Source organism: Acomys minous (assembly GCF_964271855.1).
Source record: "Acomys minous genome assembly, chromosome: 1".
Classification (NCBI taxonomy): Eukaryota; Metazoa; Chordata; class Mammalia; order Rodentia; family Muridae; genus Acomys; species Acomys minous.
In genome coordinates this window covers 128,204,852-128,226,914 of record NC_140483.1, presented here as the reverse complement: position 1 = coordinate 128,226,914, position 22,063 = coordinate 128,204,852, and the positions used below count along the sequence as shown (strand labels likewise).

The window sequence follows — 22,063 nt, the reverse complement described above, 5'->3', positions numbered from 1 at the left end:
CACCAATTCCAATTTGTGTTGCCTGTATACTCATTGGAACATGGCCAAACTCCCAGTGGCCAGCTCCTTAAAGATAATCGAGTAGTTTCCCACCCCACCTCCAGAAGGCATCAACTATGAAGAGCTACACTTCAGCATCTTTATCACAATTTTTAAGAGCTCTCTTCAATGGCTTTATGTCTAGACTATTTCTTTTATTGTGGTGTGAGGGTTGTCACAGAAGCCTTCAATATCACTCTCTTTAAAAAAAAAAGACACATTTATTCAGAGTCATGATCAGACTATAACATTTAGCAACCAGCACCATGGGTGAAAAAAAGTCTACAGTAAAACCCTTTGTTGGCATACTTTACACTTCCCACTGAACAGAAACTAAAATAACCTGTTATACAATTACCATAGTCACAAATACAGTCCTAGAGTTCTTTTTGCCCATACACCTGAGTATTATCTAAAAACATGTCTTATTTGTAGCAGCTAGACCCTGCCACCAATGTGTTTGTCCAAGTTCACAAATTTGTTGTAATCTGTAACTTCCCAATGAATTCTCTCACTCTCCTCTCCTGTTATGCTTTGTTTCCTGTCTGTAATGTAATTAGAACATCCTCCCACTGCCACAGCTACTGCTGCTACTGGAACCTCCATAGCCACCTTGGTTTTGTGGTTTAGCAAATTCCTGGCCTCCACCACCATGAAGTTTCTTGCCTCCAAAGTTTCCTCCCTTCATTGGTTCAAAATTTGAAGACTGGATGTTGTAATTGCCAAAATCCTTGTAGCTTCTACCACTTCCAAAATTGTTTCATCATTACCAACTCCATTATAGCTATCCCTGCTGCCACCATATCCACCACAACCACAAATGCCACCAAAGCCACTATGACCACTGAAGATTTCCCCTTGACCAAAATTGTCATTGCCACCAAAATTGCCTCCACAACCACCACCAAAGTTTCCAGGACCACTCCAACCTCTCTGTCTGGATGAGGCACTAGCCATCTCTTCCTTTGACAGGGCTTTTCTTACTTCACAGTTGTGGCCATTCACAGTATGATATTTTTGAATAACAGTCTTTTCCACAGAGTCATGGTCATCAAAGGTGACAAAAGCAAAGTCCCTCTTCTTCCCACTGCCTCTGTCAGTCATGATTTCGATCACTTCAATTTTCCCATACTGCTCAAAGTAGACTCGTAGGAGATGTTCTTCAGTGTCTTCTTTAGTACCAACAAAGATCTTCTTCACAGTGAAGTGAGCACCTAGTCTCTGGGAATCTTCTCTTGACACAGCTCTATTGGTTTCCACAACTCTTCCAATCACCTTGAGTGGTCTAGCATTCATAGCAACATCCTCTTCCTCCACAATGGCATGTGTGACAAAGACAAAGGCCCTAGATCTGTTGGCATTGGGATCCCTCATTACCACACAGTCAGTGAATGTCCCCCATTGCTCAAAATGGCTCCTCAGACTCTCATTGGTTGTTTCAAAGCTCCGCCCTCCGACAAAGAGATTCCTCAGGAGACTCAGACTTAGACATGATGGCAGGGAGATGGGAGCCTTCAGTGATGCTACCTCACCCATTGTCAACCACCAGAAAGGAGTCGTCGCTCATTTTTAATTTTGAGCCTGGAGTCAGTCATAAATACTACTATAACAGAAGCATCTTTGCCAATAGCAGCAGCACAGCATGGACCACAGACATCAACAAGTTCTCCTTAGGTAGTCCTGATCATAGACATCAACATGGTCTCTGGAAGATGCATAGACCACAGACATCCACATGGCCTCAGGAAGCAGCCCAAGCTATGCACATCCACATGGTCTCTGGTGGTAAGATGAACCAGAAACCTCAACATAGTCCTTACTGGAAGCACAGGCTATGCACATTAACATGGCCCCTGGTGACAGCATGGTCCACAGACATCCAGATGGCCTCAGTGCAGCCCAGGTTATGGACGTCCACATGTTCTCTGGTGGTAGTATGTACCACAAACATCAACGTGGTCTCATGTCTCAGGACAGATCATAGACACCAACATGGTACCTAGCAGTCGCACAGACCAGGGAGACCAACATGAACCATGGATGTCAACACGGCACCCAACTATATTACAGATTATAGACATCATCATCATGAACACAGGAGAGAGCAGGGACCACAAACAATAACAGGGCCTCCATTGGGAGCACAGATCATGGACACCAACATGAAAAAAAACCTCAAGTCTCTGAAGAAAGAAAATGGAAAAGATATCAGATGATAGAAAGATCTCCCATGCTTGTGATTGGGAGAATCAACATTGTAATAATAGTCATCTTTTCAAAAGCAATTTACAGATTCAATGCAATTCCCATCAAATTTCCAATACAATTTTTCACAGACATTGTAAGATCAATTCTCAACTTCATATGGAAAAACAAAAATCCTAAAGTAGCCAAAACAATCCTGTACAAATAAAGATCTTCTCGAAGAATCTCCATTGCAGGTTAAAAGCTGTATTATAGGGCAACTTTAATAATAATAATAAAAAAAACAGCATGGTACTGGCATAGAAATATGCTGGTTGATCAATGGAATGAAATCAAAGTCCCAGAAATAAACCCACATACCTATGGACACTTGATTTTTGACAAAGAAGCCAAATCCACGCAGTGGAAAATATATAGCATTTTCAACAAATGGTGCTAGACTAACTGGATGTCTACAAGTAGAAAAAATCAAATAGACCCATATTTATCACCCTGCACAAAACAAAAGTCCAAGTGGATTAAAGACTTCAACATAAGGCCAGACACACTGAATCTGATAGAAATAAAAATGAGGAAAAGCCTAGAACTTACCAGCACAGGAGACAACTTTATGAACAGAACACCAACAGCTCAGGCTCTAAGGTCAACAATTAATAAACAGACCCTCATGAAACTGAAAAGCCCCTGTAAGGCCATGGACACTCAAGAGAAGGAAACAACAGCCTACAGACTGGTAAAAGACCAGACCAACCCTACGACTGACAGTGGGATAATATCCAAAATATATGTAGAACTCAAGAAATTAAACACCACCAAACAAATAACCCAATTAAAAGTGGGGTACAGAGCTAAATAGAATTCTCAACAGAAGAGTACCAAATGGCTGAGAAACACTTAAAGAAATGCTCAACATCCCTAGTCATCAGGAAAATGCAATTCAAAATGACTTTGATGTTTCATCTTACACCTATCAGAATGTCTAAGATCAAAAACTCAAGTTTTGATGCTGGCAAGGATGTGGAGAAAGGGGAACACTTCTACATTACAGGAGGGAGTACAAACTTGTACAACCACTTTGGAAATCTATGTGGTGCTTCCTCAGAAAGTTGGGCATTGTTATACCTCTGCTACCCAGCCATTCCACTCCAGAGAATATACCCAAAAGATGTTCTACAATACAATAAGGATTTTGCTCAACTATGTTCATAGCAGTTTTATTCATAATAGCCAGAATCTGGAAACATCCTAGATGTCCCTCAACCAAAGAATGGATAAAGAAACTGTGATACATTTACACCATGGAATAGTACTCAGCTATCAAAAACAAAGAAATCTTGCAATTAGCAGGCAAATGGATGGAATTAGTATACATCATCCTGAGTGAGGTAACCCAGACCCAGAATGACACACATGGTATATACTCACTTATAAGTGGATATTAGGCCAACAAAGATGTCCTCTGAGAGACTCAACCCAGCAGATGATCTGGACAGATACTGGGTTCCACAGCTGGACTCTCGGTTAAGAGTTACAAGTTGTATGGAAGAGCTGATAGATGCAAGAATGGGGTGGGTGGGTGTTGTCAGGAGCTCCACAAAGAGTCTATTAAAGATGGTGAATCTGGACCCAGGGGGGTCTGCATCAACTGGTGCACCAACCAAGGACATTGCAATCAGATAACCTAGACCCACTGTTCAGATGTAGCTAAAGGACAGGTCATTAAGGCAGGGGGAGGGGTGTCACACAGGAGTGACTCGCACAGGAACTCTGGTGCCCAGCATTTGATCACTGCCCCTTGGTGAAGAGGCCCCATGGGAACATAGAGAAAGTGGATGCAGTGTAGCCAGATGAGACTTGATAGGCTACAGTCAGATAGTGGAGGAGAAGGACCACGCCTGTCAGAGGTCTAGGAGAGGGAAATACGTCAAAAAAGGGAGGGAGGATGGGAACAGGAAGATAAGAATGAGGGGATTACAATTGGGATGTATTGTAAATAAATTATAATAAAAATTTTTAAAGAAAGAAATAAAAGATCACTAAATATGACTAAAAAAACATTTTTAAGACTGTTTTTTCCAATTCTCGGAAGAATAATAAGCATTGCTTTGAGTATGAGGATTAATCTCAGTTATATAACTTTTTTCACAATATTAATTCTGCCAATTCATGAGTATGGGGAATATTTGTATCTTCTTGTATCTTCCTCAAATTCTTGCTTCAGTGTCTTAAAGTCTTCTTTGTAAAGATCTTTTGTCCTCTTTGTTGGATTTACCTCTAGGTATCGATGGCTGTTTTTTTTTTTCCTGAAGCCATTACGAATATGATCATTTATCCAATTATTGTCATATAGGAAATTACTAATTTTTATATTGATTTTTATATCTGGATACTTTGCTGACAGCGTTTAATAAGCCTGAGCTTTCTGGTGGAGTCTTTCAGTCTCAAGTATAGGATTGTGTTGTTTTCCTGTGTGAATAAGCACTTTCTTGCCTACTTGTTATCATTTTATTTCTTTCTCTTGACCTAATTGTTCTAATTAAGACTCTGAACAGTGTCTTGTAGAGTTAGCCATGTATTAAATGTTTCCATCACCTCTCAGTAGCACCACACTGGAGTCCTAACCTTTAACACATGGTTCTTTGGGGGATTTTTTCCCATCACTCCCTGGGATAACTTTTAAATCCAAACTCTAACACCTAATAATTCACCTAACTTAGTCATGAGTTTAAACAGCAAGTGTCCTAGAAATGGGTACTTTATTTCTATAGCTATTATGATGAAAATAAAATGACACTATTCCATTCTTTGAATAAAAGCCAACTTGCAATCATCACTAAGTAAAATAAGCAGTATTAGGTTGTGTTCAGCCTACCAAGAAAATGAAGACAAATGTTTTTTTCATTTACAATATGTGTTTCTTGTAGGTTTCCACCTACCCTTGGGGGGGGGCTGATGTCACTCAAAGAAAGAATAAGCAGGCTACCAAGATAAGACTTGATAGCTATGACCATATAGTAGGGGAGGAGGTCCTCCTCGGTCTTAGACCTAGGGGAAGGGAATAGGGTGAAAGCGGGAGGGAGGGAGGAACGGGAGGATACAAGTGATGGGATAACAATTGAGTTATAATCTGACTAAATTAATAAAATTAAAATAAAAAAACAATATGTGAAGGTGGTCTTAGTGTTTTATTGCTTCGAAGAGACAATGGCCATGGGAACTCTTATAAAATAAAGCATTAAATTGTGGTTTGTTTGCAATTTCAGAGGTAGGATAGGTTGTAAGTCAAAAGTTTTGTGGCTGGGTTGGTGCTCACATATGTGTTTCTGTAGCCTATAGAGTGCTTTTCTGCATCATTTCACACCACAGAGATTAGAACATAGGGGTGAGAGCTTCATATAGGCACCAGGTAGACTACTCCATGCTCAATAAGTTGTGTGGGTGTTGTCATTGGCAGTGGTGTCTTACTGTCAGTTTCTAGAGAGAAACCCATTTACATTAACAACTGCTTTGGCTGTTTGGGGATTTTCATTTGATCCTCTTGGCCAACAACTCAATTTCTTAAGTGAAAAATCATGCTAAAATTTGGTTCCCTAATTATAAGTGCTCTAGCTTTATTAATTCACTTTCACATGTCAAAGCATTTCTACACAAGAACTGGTGAAAATAGGAATCACTACTATAAATCACTTTTCTTCTCCCTTTCTTGCTTTACATACAGGTGTTGATCATTTTCTTAAGTGAAAGTTCATAAGAAATGTTCCATTTGGTCTTACTGAAAAGAAATGAATAGAGCTATCAGATTGTGTTTCTAGCTGATTGTGTTGCTAAATGCAGGATGTGGCCCTAAGGCCATGCTTTATAGAGAGATTTGGTAAAAAGGTGATTCTCTTAAATTCATGGAAATTAATTGGCCTTCAAAGATTCCATGCAACCATCTTTTTTTGACATTATGTGGATTGTTTCTGTTATAGTTCATTCAAAAGAATGGCATGAGTTTGTTTGTTTCTGCCTCCAGAGAGAGTTGAAAGTAGCCTTCAAAGCTCAACCTCTAAGTTCAGGAAAGGTCAAGCACACAAAATAAGAAACTATTTTTGATAACTTGGCCTTGAAAGAATCAGCTTGGTCCCTTAGAGCTATTTAAATCCTGCTCTTGATTCTCAGATGACACCAGCTCTTCCAATTACAGGTTTGCAAGTCTCCCACTCCACAGCCAGGACAGCTGATGTCACAGCCAATGCCAGTCACTTTGAAAGGGGAGCTCATGTGCAACAGTATTGTCACCAAAATTATTATGCATGTATTAAGAAGTGTATATGAAATCTGCTTCCCAATTTTATATAACATATTTTCTGTGTAGTCACAGTTACCTAGATGAATTTGATCTGTCAGAAATGAAATATCTTAAATATAAGGTATCTCCTGAGGAGCTCTCCTGAAAAGGAAGTTCTTAAGTTCACGAGTTTCAGAACCAGACTGTCTGTGACACATGGCACCAATTTCACTGTGTCTTGGTTTGTTTGACTTGAAATGTCATTGATTGTACTAAGTACTCCATAGGTTTGCTGTGAGAACCAAATGAGTTTAATAGTTTGGAAATGTTAAGAGCTATTCCCTGGGACTGAGAGTGCATCAGTAGGACTTAGAATCGTTAGTGTAATATAAAGGATTCTGTTCTCCACAAAGATTTATTTCTATACATTCTAAAGGATGTAAAACTATAAATTCTAATAAAGGAAAATTGACATTGTTGTTTTATGTCACCATTGACCTCTTTTTTCTCTTTCTCTAAAACAAAGAAGTCTCTATGAAAACTGAAATGGTGAGTATGAAGATTTGGACTACAAATATTGTATGGGCAAAACTTTATAAATAATGTCATACTCTATAACTGAAATTATTTTATTCTCTAACTCAAATATCTATCTGTGCTGAAAATTTGTTCTCACCTATTCAAGGTATCTTAGTCACTTATTGTTTCAAAAAACCAAAATACATAACTCTCTTTACTCTCGCCATTTTACCCTTTCCACATAAATAAAATTCCTAAAATTTTTATAGGTTTTAGAGATACTTACATTTGTGAGGAAAGAAGGATCTGTGTCTCTGTGCTGCCTTTTCTCTGGCATAATTACATCTAGACTGGTGTTCTGGCTGCCTGAACACAATGGTTGGAATGTTGTTTATACTCCCATGAATGACTCCCACTGGCAAAACAGTCTATTGCCCTGGTGTGGCTTGTCCTGTAACCAGTGGTTAGAAACTGCTTTATGGGGGAGGGGACATTGATCACTTGGACTCATAAGATGACTACAACCAAAAATCTGGCATCCCTATCCTTCATTTTGTATCTCCCTCTTTTTTTTTAATCCTACTTTCTTTTTACAATGTCCTATTTCAGACCACTAAAGGCACCTAAAGTTCTCCTCTTTGTCCTTAAACCTCAAGTTACCATTGATTCCAGCAATAAATATGATTGATAGACATCTTTATGACAAGAGACAAAAACTACCCTTAAAGAATGCCAGCCTTAAAGGAAAACCACTATTCAAATGAAGATAATTATCTAGGATGGCAATGCTGTACTGTGGAACAGAAGTAAGGCTCATACAGGAGCCAGAGTGCTCTCCGCAAGCCAAACAAACTTCTTCAAACCATCCTGCAGAATCAGAGCTAAGACAGCATTGAACCAGATCAACACCTGACCAAGACTGCTAAGTTATGCCTACCATTCGCCCCTGCCCAATTTTTCTCTATGTAAACCTGAAGCTAATGTGAGAGCCCTGAACACAGAGAGATATGTCCACACCAAATCCTTTTATGTGTAGTTCTCAATGTGTCAGTACTAATTAAATATCCTGTCTCTTCTTTTCACTATTACTCATCTCTTTAATTGGTATATTGGGACACATAGCCATGCCTAGTCTTTTGAAGCTTCTAAGAACAGAGATTTTGTGCCCCTGAACCTACAAAGAGTGTGGTTTAAAGATCCTGTTACTAGATTCCATAAGCCGTGGGGTTCTTAGCAAATCTTAATTCCTAGCCAGAAAGAATTCGGGTAAGGGGCTGACTAGTTCGTGTTCACTTCACTCAAACACCCTTATTTCTGCAACAGCCACCTTCTGTTGGTGCTATATTGATAATTATCTCTTGCTACATAACATGTTTGCCTAATACCAATAGTTTAAAATGATTAACATGGATAATCTCCTTCTGCCACTCGGGAATTCAGAAAGAATTCAACTGGATGGTTCTAATTTCGTCTTTTATGAGGTTTCATTTAAAATGTCAGTAGAGACTACAGTTATTTGAAAGTCTGGATGGCACTGGAAGGTCAAGTTCCAAGCACACGCAGTCCTCCCTGGCAACTGACCACAGGTCTCAAATCCTAACCTGTAGGCATCTCTGTAGAGCTGCTGAAGGCAGCTAGCTTCCTCGTGACCAGACAAACAGCACAGAAAGTCACACTATCTTTCAAGAACGAACCTTACATTCTAAACTTTAGATATTATCTCCCATCATATCCATAAGCCTCATAAGGAGGCTAGCACCATGGATGACGTCTTTGAGGTGAACTCTCACATGAATACTATCCAGCTCCTATCCTTTCATCATTCCAAATGATAGCCAAGACATCTTTCTGACCCCCAAACTGGTCAGATATGATATGGACTCTGGAATTTACTACCTGAGTTCTTTTCCTGTTTCTAACTTATTAACTACATAACTCTGGGCATTTTAATGTTTCTACTTCAAACTCTCCAGGTATAAAATAAAGATACTGATCCCCACCACTAGCCTGTATGGTAGAATTATATAGGTAATTCACCAAAAGTATCAGAAAGTATTGTCACTGGCAACACAAGATGCAGCTACATACTCCGAAGTGTGCAACCCAAAGAGTTCTTTCCATAGACATCCACCCAAGTGCAGCCACAACTTTAACTTATATGGCAGGAAAGACTTAGTTAGTGTGAAACAAAGGTTGGTTTTTTGAAGAAAAAGGTAGCACAAGCTTTGGTTTATCAATAGCATTAAGAAAAAAAGAGATGTTTAAGAAGGAAAAAATAGGGGGAGATCCAAGATGGCGGCGAGCAGTGTGGACCGTGTTTGAAAGCTCCAGTGAACAATTCAGGGAATTGCACAGATTTCTGAGCCAGGAACACCAAGGTCCCCACACCACGGCAGCAGAAGTGCTCCACAGTTCGGAGGGACCAGGGTGCAGAGGACCTGCTTGCCCCTGCACACGGGATGAGAGAAACGCGGACTTTCTCGGATCAGAGCAGCAGCGGCAGAGACAGCAGTGTCATCAGCGGCACCAGTGGCACCAGTGGCAGCAGCGGCAGAGACAGCAGTGGCACCAGTGGCACCAGCGGCTCCAGCGGCACCAGCGGCGGTGGCTGAGGTTTGCAGCTCAGAGCCTTCCAGTGGAGGCGATTGGTGTGGTGGACGGTGGGAGTTGCTGCGGGAGAGGGGAGTCTGGACAGGATTTGGGTCGCATGGTGCCTTGAGACCCAAACTGGACTCAGCAGACAGTTCAGCCCCAGAGTCCTGGGTTTGCTCAGTGAGCTGTGCCATGGAGAAGCTGGCTGAGCTCAGCAAGCAATTCTGCCTGAGGCACAGCTCCCCTGCTGTGACACAGGCTGAGCAGAATGCTCACTTCCACCCTAGGCTTCAGCTCAGCGCAGCCGCAGTTTTCCTGCTGTGATGCAAGCTGAGCAGAGAAATGTGTGCCCTATAGGAAATGTGCATGGCAGAGCATACACTACCTGCAAGATGATTTGGGAACCTTAAATAATTCAGAACTGTTAGGACTTTGAAATATAAAGATTATAAACCCTGAGCCTGGAGGGAAACACAGCACAGTTCCTAAAGTTTCTATTATGCAGCATGAAAACAAATGGGCTTGGTGTTTTAGACAATGCAAAGTCTTTGCAGGATTTAAGATTCGGGGACGTGATAAGATGAAGATTAGTTTTGGAATAACCTTGGCAGCAGCAACATAGAGGTATGTTTGAATAAATGAAGGCTGGAGCTATGACTGATGAAGTGATCTCCAATTTTCTCCTGGGTAAAAGACTGTGTGGTGAAGTCATCAGCTGAGTTAAAGAAACAAGGAGAATGCTGCAACCATTCTGAGGCCAAGAACATGCATGAGTTTGTGATCAGAAAGGAGAGAAAGATGGAGTTTTGTAGTTCTGAGTCAACAGTACAATATAGCTGTCCAAAGGGTGGGCTTTGATGTACAACACTTTGATCAAACACAGGTGCCAGAAGGATTCTTGAAGACAGCGATACAGAACAGGTAAAAGAAAACTGAGTTGGAAGATCAAGAAGAAGAACAGGGAGGAATAAATTAACAGAAGAAAGCAGAGGAATGGGAAGGAGGGGAGTCTCAAAAAATATAACCGCCAGCTAGGATGATGTATAGCAACAGGTGGCAGTTCTTTCTCTCATAGTATAGGTATGGAGCTAAGCAGCTGGTCCTGGCATTAGGCTCCCTTGGCATCTGATTCTTCTTACATCTGCATCTTATATTCGAAGAGGGCTCCTGAAGATCCAACCCAGGGCTAAGGAGAGCAACAATCCCTTTAAAGATCGTTTTACAGCTCTTCTGCTTATAGTTGATCGGCAGCAGTTCATCCTGCGGCTTCAGCTGACTTCAACAGAGGCTGGGAAGTGTAGGCAGCTCTGTTTCAGGGAAGAAAAAGAGGTAAACGGATTTCAAGAAGCACCTAGTTGGATATTAGCAGGTTTCAATGGAACTGGGAGAGGATTCCTAACCCATAATCAAAAGCCTGTAGAACTTAAGGCTGAAACTGTAGGACTTTGATTACCGACCAGAAGACCCAGATCTGAGTTCTATCTCCAAGCCCTAGAGGAGACTAGAACACAAGCAAGAGTCGTTGTTTTAATATGTGTGTCCTAATCTGTTCTAGAATGAGACAAATGTGATTTATGCTAGCTAGTGTTATGTTAGCTTGACACAAGCTATAGTAATCTGAGAAGAAGAAACCTCAATTGAGAAAATGCCTCCATAAGATAAGGCCTCAGGCAAGTCTGTGGACATTTCTTTTCTAATTTATTATAATTTATTCAGATTACATCCTGATTGTTACCCTCTCACTTGTATCTTCCTATTCCAACCCTATCTCTTCTGCTCTATTTCCCTCCCCTAGACCTCTGACAGAAGGGGACCTCCTCCCCCACCATATGACCACAGCCTATCAGATCTTTTTGGGATAGCCAGCTACCCGGTCCTCTGAGTGCCACCTGGCCTACCCACCAAGAGGAAGGGATCAAATCAGGGTCACTAGAGTTCATGTCAGAGGCAGTCCCTGCTCTCCACACAATGTCAGAGAATGAGCTGTCCATTGGCTAGATCTGAACGGGGGATCTAAGTTTACTACATCATTGTCCTCGGTTGGTCCAACAGTTTGTGCAATCTCCTCTGGGCCTAGATCCTCCTGCCTTGGAGGTCTCTTTGAGAGGATGAAAGAACCCAGAGGGTTCAGGAGACCAACAAGAGGCATTTTTTTAGATTAGCGATTGTTGCAGAATGGCCTAATCCATTGTGGGTGGGGCCACCCCTGGCCTACAAGAAAGTAGGCTGAGCAAGCCATAGAAAGCAAGCCAGTAAACAGCACTCCTTTCTCCATGGCCTCTGCATCAGCTCATGCTTCCAGGTTCATGCCCTGTTTGAGTTCCTGCCCTTACTTTCTTTAATGGCGTACAGTGTGAGTGAAATAAATACTTCCTCCCTCATTTCTTTGTTCACAGTGCTTCATCACAGGGGTAGTGACCCTGACTAAGACAAGACTTGACTCCAGAATTAGCAAGAAGAGATGAGGAAGCTCTGTTGACATTATTAAGACAGAAGTCCATCAAGAGGCCATTACAATTTTAAACATAGATATCAAATATGGGCACAGCCAATTTCATTAAAACATATAAGGATATAGAGGCATAAATTCACTCCAATACAATAATAATGAGAGACCTCAACTCAACTCTCATCAATAGACAAATCAAGCTAATAGCAAAATCAGCAGAGATTATCTCAGTTAAATGACACCATAGATTGAGTGACCATAAGAGGCATAGACAGAACACACCCTACAAACAATGTAGAGCACAAATGCCTCATGGTCATTCCAGAATAGATCACATAAAGAACACAAAGCAAGCCTTGAAAAATATAGAAAAACTGATTTTTTTTTTAAAAAAGGTATTCTACCTGACCATAATGGAATAAAAATAGAAACCAACAGCTAAGTGAAATGCAGAAACCCATGGAGATTGATTAGCACTCTCTTGAGTGCTGATGGGACATTGAAAGAAAAAAACTACAATCAAGTAAAAATAAAAACAGCATACTGAAACTGGTGCAGTACTAGATAAGCAGTGCAAGAAAGGCATTTATAGGTGCAAGCATCTATATTTAAGAGATTGGGGGAGTTCTAATAAAGTGCATATTAAAGCCCTGAAAAAACAGAAAACAAATCCAAAATCTGTAAACAAAGGGAAATAATTAAGATCATGCCAGAAATTAATGAAATGAAAAAACTACAAAGAAGTATTGAAGTAGAGTTGAATCTTTGAAAAGATAAAGAAGATCAAGAAAGCATCTACAAAACTGAGCAAAACGGAAAACAGACCCTAAAATTAGATATGTAAAGGTTAATATTATAACAGACATAAAAGAAATTGAGAAAAGTTTGGGGAAAACCTTATTTTATATTAGACGAAATTGGGAAACCTAAAACAAAAACAAAAACGATAGTTTTCTAGATGGCTATGATCTACCAAAATTAAACTAAAATGAAATTGAATAATTCAAACAAATCTTTATCAAGTAACAAGGTGGAATCAAAAATAAATAAAAATTACCATCTAAAAAGTTCAGACCCCGACACAGATAAATTCAAACTCTGTCAGACCTTTAGAGAATTTAGCACCAAGGTTTCTCAAATTAAAGGGGTTAGTGGAGACCTCTTGCCTCCTACCAAGTCCTTATGGCAGCCTCCTCCAAGAGTGGAGTGCACAGACAGGAAAAGATACAAACAGGCCTTGTTTAGTTTATTTGTCAATTCAGGAGTAACAGACTTTAAAGAGACAAAACAACTGAAAACAGACTGCCATAGGGGCATTTAAAAGAACAGTTTGAATCCCCAGCAGCTGTAAGATGCTTTCTGAGAAAGTGTTTCAACTCAAGAGCTCTCAGGAGCTTTGAGATGCTGGCTGAGAGCAGTCCCCTGCAGACTGCAGGTCAGGATGCCTGACTCTCTCTGCAGGGAAGAAACAGAAGATCTCAGTAGCAGCAGGCTTGCAGAGTAAGAGCAGCTGCATTGATGAATTCTCTTTTGCAGCTAAGTGAGGACTCTTGGAGACTAAAGCAGGAAAGAGACCCTCTTCTGCAGCCACTGTGGAGTCCTGTACCAGGGGAGCCTCTGGAGAATCTGTCCTCAGCAAGACTTCCCTCTGCAGTAAGTGAGTCACCTAGGAGCCAGGCTCTTAAAGTCTTCAGGCTTCTTCCTCTGAGGTGATCAGGAGCCCCTGGAAAGTGGGCTCTAAATCAGAGCCAGGCTCTGAAGTGTCCCTTCCCTGCTGCCTTCATTGTCTCTTGCAGTAGCTCTGGTCTTGCTGGCTTACACATCCAAACTTATAGAGGTGTCAGTTGGAACATACATGGCTTAATGTGGGTAATACAAAGATTGGTTGATGGAGAGGAAGAATCCTGAGCCTACTAAAGTCACCAGAAGTCAACAGCAGGTCTGCTGGTCTGTGCCTGTGCCTGTCTCCCTTTGACATTTTTCACAGAGTATTAAAGCTAATTATTTTGTGAGGTATTTGTAGTCTGGAAATATATTGTGACTATATTTATATCCCCTTACAGCACCAAATAGCACACAGTAATAGTCAATAAATATTATTGAATACAGTACAAGTGGATAAGAAAGTGAACAGTAAATGAGTCATTCCCCAGAATAATTGTTTAAAAATGCACTGTGGTCTGTCTCAGCAGGCGTCTGCATTAGAAAAACATAATCTTTAAACCCTGCATGGCAATACCTGAGGCACCACCCAGGGAAGGGCAGAGTGACTGGAAGTCCAACTTCTTCCTTCAGATCATCCAATAGTTGGAAGATTCTCCAAAATGCTTCATTGCCAGATCAGACAACGTGGGCTCCAAGCAGATCAGCATGTCCCTGTGAGGGAAAGCCCTCATGCTGATGGGCAAGAACACCATGATGTGCAAGGCCATCAGGGGCCACCTGGAAAACAACCCAGCTCTGGAGAAGCTGCTGCCTCATATCTGGGGGAATGTGGGGGAACCTCACTGAGATTAGGGACATGCTGCTGGCCAGTAAAGTGCCAGCTGTTGTTCCTGTTGGCTCCATCGCCCCATGTGAGGTCACTGTGCCAGCTCTGAACTCTGGTCTGGGGCCTGAGAAGACCTTGTTCTTCCAGGCTTTGGGCATCACCACTAGAATCTCCAGAGGCACCATTGAAATGCTGAGCAATGTGCAGCTGATCGGACTGGAGACAAAGTAGGAGCCTGCGAGGCCACACTGCTGAACGTGCTCAACATCTCGCCCTTCTCCTTTGGGCTGATCATCCAGCAGAGTGATTGACAACGGGAGCACTTATAACCCTGAAGTGCTTGACATCACTGAGCAGACTCTGCACTCTCGTTTCCTAGAGGGTGTCCGAAATGTTGCCAGTGTCTGGCTGCAGATTGGTTACCCGACTGTTGCCTCGGTGCCACACTCTATCATCAATGGGTACAAGAGGGTCCTGGCTTTGTCTGTGGAGACTGACTACACCTTCCCTCTTGCTGAGAAGGTCAAGGCCATCCTGGCTGATCCATCTGCATCTGTGGTTGCTGTCCCTGTGGCTGCAGCCACCACTGCTGCCCCTGCTGCTGCAGCCTCAGCCAAGGCTGAAGCCAAGGAAGAGGCAGAGGTATCAAATGAGGATCTGGGATTTGGTCTCTTTGACCTCTCAAAGCAACCAATTCAACCAGCTTAATTTGAGAAACATGGAAATAAAGGCTTATTTCTCTTTCTTAAAATGCACTGGGGAACAAGAGGTAACTAGACTGTGGTGGTTTGAACAGCAATGCCTTTCATAGGCTCATACACTTGAATGCTTGGTTATTGCAGAACTACTTTACAGGGATTAGGAGGTGTGGCCTTATGTGTAACGTTTTTAAAGGAAGTGTATCACTAGGGATGGGCTTTGAGCCTTGGAGTCAGGCTCTAAAGTCTTCAGGCCTAAAGCCAGGCCCAAAGTCTTTCCCTCTTCCTGTAGCCTGCTGATCCAGATGTAAAACTCTCATCCACCTCTCTAGCACCAAGTCGGCCAGTGTGTCACCATGCTTCGCACCATGATGATAATGGACTAAACCTCTAAAGCTGAAAGCCAAGCCAAAGTAAGTGTTTTCCTTTCTAAGAGTTGCCCGTGGCCATGGTGTTTCTTCATAGCAATAGCCTAGGTAGGACACAGACTAATACTCCCCCTCTCCCCACCACCCACAGGCAACTTGCAGCTGCTAGCAGGGCTTTTGTGGAGAACAGAAGTTTGCCATTTAAAGGGAACATTTGCAAATACAGAAGAGAGAAAAAGACAGTGCTCTGACTTGGCTTAATTTTTTTTAATTAAAAAAAAAGTTAATTATTTACAGATATGAAAACTTTCTGCATTTATTACAAAACTGAACTTCACTGTCTGTCCCAATGAATGCGTAGCTTTACATGGTGTGCATGTGTGTGCATGTGGGATCCTCACCACATCGAGTTGGGGAAAGAGGGGAAGAAAGTACCATTTCCTCAACTTTCAGTGCTTTCCATCCAGGAAAACTCATGTTCAACCTGAACTTGGCCAAGCTTCTTAGAGAGTATCAGCACAGATCATTTTGTACCTTATTGCGTCTTTTCCACCCTTCCCAAGAGTGTTCCTTCAAAATAAATGGCACAGTGGAAAATGTATTGCTGTAGAGAAGAACAGAGTGTAGACGAATCATGTTCTGGCTAAGTCATTCCTACCTTAGTCTGTCTGGGGCTACCGCATGAGAAGCCATGAACCCACGTGACTTACAAACAGTGAAAATACATTTCTTGCCATTCTGTAGCTGGGGAACTACAAGACCAAACAGAAATCTAGTGTCTTTTGAATTCTGCTTTCTCACAGAGGGTCACATTCTCTGAGAGATTTGCAGAGTAGAAGTCAAAAATGGAAGCGTGGGATAGATTGGGGGGGGGAGGTGGAAAGGCCCAAGGTGGAGTCCTTTTTGTATGGTTTAGTGCTGCTTCCTCTTCTTCTTCTTCTTCTTCTTCTTCTTCTTCTTCTTCTTCTTCTTCTTCTTCTTCTTCTTCTTCTTCTTCTTCTTCTTCTTTCTCTCTCTCTGTCTCTCTATCTCTCCATCTGTCTCTATGTCCCTCCATCTGTCTGTCTGTCTCTGTCTCTCTGTTTCTCTGTCTGTCTGTCTGTCTGTCTGTCTGTCTGTCTGTCTGTCTCTCTCTCTCTCTCTCTCTCTCTCTCTCTCTCTCTGTGTGTGTGTGTGTGTGTGTGTGTGTGTGTGTGTGTGTGTGTGTGTCTGTCTGTCTGTCTGTCTGTCTGTCTGTCTGTCTGTCGCTGTCTCTGTCTCTGTCTCTGTCTCTGTCTCTGTTGGAAAAAGTCATATTTGAGGAATATTTGGTAGTACCCACATTAACCCAAACAAACTATTCCCAAATGTTACATAAAAAGTGAACAAATTACTTTGTTCATGGTTACTGTATCATAGACATAATTTGAGTATGTCCTATTGTTAAACATTAAATGAATAGATGCTTGGTTGGCCATGGTATTTGTGAGGGTGGCGTGGAATTGGATTAGAATTGGATATGCTCATCAGGGTGTATCAAATGTATTTCAATCCTGATGGAAAGAGAGAGACAGACAGAGGGAGGGAGAGAAAGAGATGGCATACAGAGACAGAGACAGACTGGAAGACACACATGAATACATACTTCATACATAATATCCTGTACCACCTGGAGACCCTACTAGTAAAAAAAAGCTATTAGCAGATATGAGCTTTCTTGAGTTTTCAGAATTACAAGCTATAATAAATAAACTCTTGTTAATAGATAGCCTGCTTCAGATATTTTAGCACAGTAATAAAAGCTGGAATAACACAATGTCAATACAAATTCATTGTATTCCACTTTGTATTCAAAGCTCAAATATCACAATAATACATACTTGACATGCCAGTGGGATGGTTGGTCAGGAAGATAGTGAGTCTGAGAGTAACCTAGACTAAAAGGTAAGACACTATTTCAGGAACACACATACACACAGACACACACACACACACACATACACACCTTGAATAAGATTTAACATCTTAACATTTTTCCAATTAGCTAGTGATATAAGCACATTCTTTAATTGTAAATAGGTAGAAATTTAAGATATTTTTCCTTTTTTAACTTTTGCTTTATGTATTGTATAAGGGATATTAATGGAAACTTAAGTTGTATATTGCATATTGGTAAAAATTTAAGATTATTTTGTTTGACATTTATTTAATGTATTATACATGTACAACTTATTTGAAAAGGTGAAAAATAACTTATCACTTGTTCAGGATGGTCAGAGATAGAAATTGGTAGTTGGTCACTTACGAATCTTACAAGATACTAAATTGTTTATATGATAAGCTTTAAATTTTTGCATATGTTTTCAAAGGAATAAATAGATAGATGATGGATAGAATAGATAGATAGATGGTCTTCAAACACTTCAGAGATCCACAGAAAATTGCATTTAATAATAAACAGCTTTTATGACAGAAAGACACATCTGTTCCTGGCAACACCTCCAGTCTAATTACTCAGGTTTCAAGAAACGATAGTGGCAGATAGCCACTGGTCTGAGGAACTTTACTTATCTCTACTGCTGATGACAGAATGACCATCCACTATGATCAAGCCTGATAATGAGAAATTGGCTGCCTAGGCTTGCAGAGACTAGGTGGGCCAGTCCTTCAGGCTTCCTGCTTTATAGCAGTCTGTGAGATGCTTTGGCCTGGCTGGCTGAAGGCAGGATACCCAGACAGTCAGCTCTCTATCTTGTTAATCTTTTGGAAGTTGCTTGCCTGCACTTCCTTCATATTAGATAGTTTTTCATTCTGGGGCCTCTGATGGGGTCTAAGACTAGATAACCACAGTATTAATATAGGTTTAGTTAAAAAGAAAAGAAAAGAAAAGAAAAAACTTTAGACATTAGGATAAGAAGCAGTAGCATAGGGGAGATACTGGAATAATTTCTTAAAAATTGTTAACTACAAATGGACTGGTCCTTATAAATGAGACTTAATGGATAATTCTTATTTTGTTGTATATAGTATATTTTATTTAATAAAAGGCATAAATAAAGAAGAGATAAAAATGGTTTTTGTTTAGATCACAAGTGAGGGATGAGAAAAAGACTTGTGAAAGAGCAGGTGATGTTTATTCCCTTAGAAGTCAAACCATTGTGTGTGGGAGATTGGTTGTTAACCCGCTGAAAAACATCCTTGAACCAATTCTGAGAGGAGGTATAAACGTGAGCCAAAAGCAAGAGGTGGGGCCTTTTTGGAGACTTGGGATAGTTTTGGCTGTTTGTTGCTCCACTTTGAAATGCTCCTAGAGAGAACCTCTCGAGGGAAGGCTTTGGGGGCTCCGGGTTCCAGCTGAGGTTCCAGGTTCTCATTGCTCCAGGTTCCAGCAGAAGAAATCCTGCTAATTATGCCAGGAGAATCATTGATCAGAACTGATATCCCTGTGGTTTTGTTATTGTATTCTTTAACATCCTTTTCCTATTGTTTAGGTTAGTCGATTTATAAGTGAGATACTCTCAGTTAATAAGTTTGTAATAAAATATATTTGTTAAGAAAATTGAGCCTACATTTAATATACATTCATTTTACATATGTGTAAAATTCATAGTTTCTCCATTTTGAAAATTATGCTTTCTTAACAAAATGTATCTCTTCGTTTTAGAATCTTGCAATCATAAATAAGAGGATGAATGCATGTGCCATATATATTTCCATGCTTGGGCTGAGTCAGGTCTCAGCTGGACTGAATTTATTAGACTGACTTACTACAGCTTAGAGAATATATTTCATCAAAGGACTCCAGTGGCCACCTTTTGGGAGCAGACAGAGCATTCCAGGTGGCAAGTTACAAACAAATATATGAGATATAGCACTTAGTCACAACATGGTGATACATATATACATTACATACATACACACATACATATATGTTATCAAATTTCAGACCAGGAAAGAAGACAGTGTTGTTTATCAGAGCAGGACACAAGATGACTGAGTAATAGTTTTCTTGGACAGTTTCACAACTTACTTTATAATTTATCTTTTTGCTTATTTTTTACTGCAGACTGTGAGAGTAGATAGACAAGGAATTAGATACAAGACACTGAGGAAAACAGATAGATTATAAATAAATAGACACATGATAGATAGATGATAAATAGACAGGTGGGAGAGAGAGAGAGAGAGAGACAGAGAGAAGATGATAGGTAGACGATGGATAGATCAATGATAGCTGATAAATGAACTGATGATAGATGATAGATAGATAGATAGATAGATAGATAGATAGATAGATAGATAATAGATAGATGTGCCTGAATGTACAAATACAACCTATTCTGTCTCTTTATTGTTACTGGTACATGAATGATTTCAGAGCTGACTACTTGGTATTCAATCATTGCTTAGTAGAAATCTTCCTAGGGAAGGCTATTTCTCAAGTTCTCAGCATTTCTCAGTCACGTGTAGTTCTTCATCTAGGGGGTTGGACCCCATGAGATGTCCTCCTCTAGTTAGTTTGCTTGTTGGTTGTTGTACTCCTTCAGATCTTTTTAGGCAGCCATGTTGTTGGCCTAACATATGTGAGGATGCCCTGCTCATTTCAGGAGACAGTCTCACAGGAGTTGGGCTGTGCTTCATAAAGTACAACATCTGCTGCACTTGCCATCCAGCTTTTTAAAAACTCCAAAAGGAGAATGGGCTTTGAGGGCAGGTATGACGTCAGAAAGTATGCAAGCCAGATTCTTTCAGTTAAAAGAAAAAAAGCAAAAACACTGTGCATGTTTCCTGTGAGCAAAAGAAAATATTATCTTTCAGCGATATGTTTTTCCCTTAAAAGTACAAAGCTGTTGTGATAAGATTGGAATCAGCAGTCAATGAAATTCTAGGTGGAATTCTGCTTGTGCTCAGTAAGAGCCTTGAGACTCAGAAAAAGAATTACAGAAATCACTGGCTTTTATGAGGAACACCTTGTCCTAGTACATTTTGTTTGTTTTAATGAGTTCTGTTTACGGCAAGGTACTGAACGTGTTTTAAATAAATTGAAATTTTATACTAGATAAGTATGCAATATTATTACATAAAGCTCCAGACAAGGTGAGACAAGCTCTAACCTTAATCCAATTCAAAGAGCTTTCCTACAAGGGGCTCCAGGGACTTCTCATGGTACAACAGAGCATGTTCTCAGCAAAACACAGTGTTTTGTGGAAAGTTTATGTCCTAGCATTCTCCTTGCTATCTTAAGTTGTTGAGTTTTCCACAACATTCATTTGGGTACTATGCCTGTTTTGCTTCTAGCAATTTTGAATAACAAATAGTCACTACATACTCTTGACACTCCTTGGGCTAAATCATGGGTGTTACTAGTATGGTTATTTAAAATAAATAAATAAAATAATATAGGGGCTTATTTTTTAACATAAAATTTGATATTTATCATGTGCCAATCACTGACTCTCTTTTAATGTTTAGTCTATTACTTCATTTAATTCTCATTTTAAGAAAGCCTATTTAAAGCTAGGCTTATGACTGTAGTCTCAGATCTTGGGAAGCTGAGATGAGGGTATTCTGAGTATGAGGGCAGCCTAGGGTACACAGTGATACTCATCCAATGAATGAATGAATGAATGAATGAATGAAAAAAAGAGAGAAAGAGAGAAAGAAAGAAAGAAAATTCAGGCGCATAAAGCCAATCTACATGCTGTTGTGTTTGACTGTGAAATGCCTCCAGAGGCTCAAGTGTTTGAGCACTTGGTTCCCAAGTGCTGTTTGGGAGCCTTGTGAAACCTTCATAGGGTGGAGTCTTGCTGGATGCAAAGGGTTACTAGGAACCAGTTTTGGGGCTCTGTGGGATGGCCTCGCTTCTGTTCACATCCCACTTCCCGGACAGTGACTGTGACAGGCAGCATCTTGTTCCTGCCACCATGCGTTCTGCCTCTTTCCTTGTCTTCCTGACCAATGAACCCTCTAGCACTGCAGCCAAAATAAGCCCTTTCTTCCTGAAACTACATTTGCCAGGATATTTTATCACAACAACAGGAAAGATAGCTAACATGGCCCCTAAGAACACTATATTTGGCCACTTTTACTAGTTAAAATACTTTTAGTTTGAAGGTGAAAAGCTTGGTAAATGTGTCTATATCAGTCTGTACTAGTCTTTTTTTGTTTGTTTGTTTGTTTGTTTGTTTTGTATTGTTTTGTTCCTGTGATAAAACACCGGCCAAAACCAACTTGGAGAAGAAAAGGGTTTCTCTTAACTTTCAGATCCCATCCCATCAGTGAGGAGCTGCAGGAACCGAAACAGAGGCTCTCCCTGTCAGTCTACTGCTAGGAAAGGCTGAGGCAGGGGGAGTGCTGTGACCTCAAGCCAGCTTGTACTAACGTGAGCTCCTGTCTCTAAAATAAACAAAACAACAACAAAAATACCTATTAAGGTTGTTTTGTGTTGTTGTG

General features: G+C 40.6%; 1 protein-coding gene and 2 pseudogenes across 3 annotated transcripts in view; 1 reads left to right on the top strand and 2 right to left on the bottom strand.

Annotated features, from left to right (window-relative positions):
• LOC311604363 (solute carrier family 7 member 13-like) overlaps positions 1 to 22,063 on the bottom strand; it is a 136,184-nt gene that overhangs the window by 21,401 nt on the left and 92,720 nt on the right. The window lies entirely within an intron of this gene.
• LOC311604384 (heterogeneous nuclear ribonucleoprotein A1-like) lies at positions 587 to 1,428 on the bottom strand (annotated as a pseudogene). Its single transcript has one exon. The product of its transcript is annotated as a heterogeneous nuclear ribonucleoprotein A1-like (transcript).
• LOC311606726 (large ribosomal subunit protein uL10-like) lies at positions 14,566 to 15,273 on the top strand (annotated as a pseudogene). Its single transcript has one exon. The product of its transcript is annotated as a large ribosomal subunit protein uL10-like (transcript).